Source organism: Austrofundulus limnaeus, unplaced genomic scaffold, assembly GCF_001266775.1.
Source record: "Austrofundulus limnaeus strain Quisiro unplaced genomic scaffold, Austrofundulus_limnaeus-1.0 Scaffold771, whole genome shotgun sequence".
NCBI classification, from domain to species: domain Eukaryota; kingdom Metazoa; phylum Chordata; class Actinopteri; order Cyprinodontiformes; family Rivulidae; genus Austrofundulus; species Austrofundulus limnaeus.
In genome coordinates this window covers 80,672-84,741 of record NW_013953173.1, presented here as the reverse complement: position 1 = coordinate 84,741, position 4,070 = coordinate 80,672, and the positions used below count along the sequence as shown (strand labels likewise).

The 4,070-nt window shown below is 40.3% G+C and overlaps 1 long non-coding RNA gene across 1 annotated transcript; it reads left to right on the top strand.

Annotated features, from left to right (window-relative positions):
* The first annotated feature begins 1,138 nt into the window (after nt 1-1,138).
* LOC106532451 (uncharacterized) lies at nt 1,139-3,560 on the top strand. Its single transcript, XR_001312074.1, has 4 exons — nt 1,139-1,167; nt 1,257-1,265; nt 1,708-1,805; nt 2,972-3,560. It is a non-coding gene; the product is annotated as an uncharacterized LOC106532451 (long non-coding RNA).
* The last annotated feature ends 510 nt before the right edge of the window (nt 3,561-4,070 follow it).

Here is a 4,070-nt window from a genome sequence, read left to right as displayed (position 1 = left end):
TTAACTATCACAGCTTTCCTGTAGACAGGTTTACCTTGTGTTCCTTCCAGCACTGATAACATCCAATAACTATATGTTGGTGTTGATTGAAATGGTGAAATAAATGTACAAGAACATACAAACATAAAGTGAATGTTAAAACAATACCTATTGGAATGCAGAAGGTGGGGACAGTCGGGTTGCTGAAATTGAAACATAAAATATCTCAAAAACTATAACAGTACAAACGCTCATTTTAACTGCACAAACCTGCACAAACGAAGCACTAAAAATGTAGACTATTTTGGTTCATTTCGGAGCTTGCTGGGGGGATGATGACGTCATAATGAGCTAAAGACATAATGTTTAATATCTAAAAAACTATAACAGTACAAACGCTCATTTTAACTGCACAAACCTGCACAAACGAAGCACTAAAAAAGTAGACTATTTTGGTTCATTTCGGAGCTTGCTTGGGGGATGATGACGTCATAATGAGCTAAAGACTTAATGTTTAATATCTCAAAAACTATAACAGCACAAACGCTCATTTTAACTGCACAAACCTGCACAAACAAAGCACTAACCAATCCGCTTACTTGTTTGGATTTTTTGTGTGGGTGGGGTGTCAGCTTCACTCAGCTATTTGGAGCGTGCAAAGTCTCTTCTTTGCAGCGCTCCTGTATTGGCAGCACCAGACTTCAACAGGACCTTCAAACGGGAGGTGGATGCAAGCGCCACTGGAGCTGGAGCAGTGTTGCTACAGGATGGAGAAGATGGCATCAGTCACCCAGTTTCCTACTTTTCAGTTAAGTTTAAGCATCATCAACGTCATTATTCCACCATTGAGAAGGAAACTTTAGCCATGCTACTCGCTTTRCAGCATTTTGAAGTTTATGTAGGTTCCACCACAAGTCCTGTCTATATCGACCATAACCCTTTAACATTCCTGAACCGCATGTACAACCACAACCAACGACTGATGCGGTGGGCTCTACTTGCCCAGGACGGTCACTGACCTCTAGGGGCTCTCTTCATGAGAGAGCTTTCTCCTCTGTGTTTCAGGTCTAACTGGCTGCCACAGGTGAGATGTGATGCTGCTCGTTTACCACTCCATAAAGAGCTTCATCTCAGAGATGTCGAGCCCCTGTTGTCTGGGCCTTGATCTGCAGTGGTCTTGTCTGTGTGGTGAAGTTGAATTTATAACATAATGTGATCAATTACTGTGTGAGCCAATAAGTGTATATACTAAAGTGAATGTGTTTTTGTCTTCACAGGGGAAGCTGGTAGGGGTTCTCTGCCATTTTTGTTCCAGACCTTTTCTCCTGTTTTGTGGACAGCCAGGGAGCTCAGTCCTTGTACTTTTTTTTTGTTTACATTTAGATAGTGCCATTTTATTTTATATAAAGAAGGGGGTGTTTTGTTTATTTTGGCCTTGAAGACCCTGAAGCTTAAAGCTTCCCTGTGTTTGTTTATTTTATTTTATTTTATTTTATTATTTTTGTAAAATAAACTCAGTTTCTACTGACATCAACTTAAGTGGTTAATTGTTTGATTTTATGTTACAATAAGGGCCATAAATTTCTGAGGACGTAACAATGACAGCAATATGTCATTAGCCACACCCAGGCAAAGACAAATAAATATCAAATCTATGACACTGGAATGGGGAAATGCCTAATTAAAACCTGTGTTTCTCTTTTACAAATGCAAATATTGATGAAGAAGCTTTGAGAAGCTTTACCCGGGATGACCTGAAGGATCTTTTCCCTGGCTCTGAAAATTTCTTCCGGAGAAAGAAGATTTGGGATTTCATCAGCCAAAAGGTAGTTACACAAAACACAACTAAGAGAATAATTACTGTCCGTATTGTCTAGCATGAATTTGTCTTAACTGCATTTTTTTAAATCTCCCACAACTGTTATAGTTTGAATGTACTGACCATGATGATTCCAACACTTGCCATCAAAGTGGGAGTAAGCCCTTAGGTCACAATGTGTCAAAATATCAGCCTCAAACTTCCACTCCAATGTCCTACACTGCTGACAAAACAATGAAAATGCCAGACCTACAAGAGTATGTGTTGTATATAGATTCGGAACTGGACATGGTACACAGTTAGTACTTTGCATTGCTTCGCAGTGGAAAGGAAAAGGATTGCAAGATGTCAAATGCGCTCTGTTGCAGATTTATAAGGAACACAGTCACCAGCATGGTGGCAATCCTCCATGGGGAAAGTCTCATGGGGAAAGAAGTAAGATACCCCTCCAAACATGAAATGAGAGCAATGTCACAGAAGATTATTGACTATTACCCAATGTTACGTAATGCTGACACACAGATGCCATATGTAAGTCATTCTTTTCCCACTACAAAATTCAGCGAGACAACAAAAGTTAAATTAAATTAATTAAATTAAATTAATTTGGTATTTTCCTCCTACAGAACTAATTAATCAACAGCTAATGAATGAAAATATACTCTGTAGGTTTTTTGTATTTTTCTCACTACAGCAAGTTTGCACTGGTAAAATCTTAAAAAACGACCTGAAAAACTTCCTAGTTTGTCCTCATGAAATATTACAAAAAGAAACAGCATACCCCTACTTTATATGAAGAAGATCAAATTTGTTTGCATTAGCATGTAATCATTTTATACAATTGAGAAGTCATATTGGGAAGATAAAACAATTTAAAAAGTTGTATTTCTCGAAAGAACATGTGGCCGGTTGTCCCGGACCTGGTCTTGGGAACAAGGGGGAGCAAACAACTCAAAAACCCAAGAAACAAATCTTTGATCAAGAAAACTGTTTATTCTATGCCACCTTTAGTGAGGGGCACAATAAAACAGTTGTTCTTCTGAATAAAAAAACAAAAGCATATAAAAAAAGAACGATATCAAAAATTTTTTTAAAAAGTCACCAGGTTAGGGGCCACCATTGGCAATGGGAGCCACTAATTAAGCCTCGCTTGTCATGTTCATTTGTTTCCAGGCGATCTGTGCAGCATACTCTTCAAGCATGCACACAGCTGATCTCGCACCCCTCCAGAACCGTGCTGCTCTCCTGGCATGCCACGCCCCCTCCAGCTCGAGCACACTGAGGAAAAATACAAGGAAACGCCAGCATCCACGCACCCCAACCCTACTTTATGGCTTGTGTCCACACCAGCGATGACCTCCAATCACTTTTAAATCAACATGGAGCGCTACTCACAGGTGCGGGCAGAGGTTCTCGTCTGCCCTGATACTGGACCGTCTGTCCGCCTCCTGGCTCAAACAAGAATTCCACTCCTCGTCCTCCAGCACGTCTGTCTTTTTTCACCCACGCCAACAGTCCTCTTTTTTTTTCTCGTCACTCCCTCTCCGCTGGTATTCATTAGTCCCTCACAGACACCTGTGTCAGGAGCAAATTGCTGTGTCCCGCCCCCTTATTACACAGCCAGCTCTAATTCAAATTGTCTTTCATGTCCTTCATGCAAAAAGAAAGAATGCTACAATGTTAACATGCAAAAAAAGAGAAAAAAACACAATAATACAAACATGCAAAACACCCCAAATACAATCAAAACACAAAAATCGCATTTTCCCACTGTGCAACAAACACATATATTTTGCTGCTTTAATTGCCAAAATTCTAGTCAAACGTTTTGCATGATCTGTTAGCACCCATTATATGAGCTTCAGCTCAGCAGCGCCAGGGGGGTGAGGTCTTCACCTTGCACTCTCTGTTCGTATGCACCTTGAATGTCAGGTGCACATGTTCAGTTTTGCCACATGGTAATCTCAGTGGGTAGGCTGACATTGACAGTCATCAGATTTGGAAAAGCTGTAACTGAAGTCTTTCTTTTGAAAATGTAAAAATAAAAGAAAACAATGCGCAGCCATGAATAAAGTGTGTGTGTGTGTCTGTGTGTAGGGGGGGGGGGTATTTGTTTTTTGTTTTTTTTTAAGATATTCTTCAGTTTATCAGTAGCCGGTTGTGAGCATAAATATGAATGGAGCGTCTGTGTCCCAACACAGACGAGCTACATCTAATGGCCAGAACTCTGCAGTTTTCACTCATTTACAGGCCAGCGGTCACTCTTTCAGAG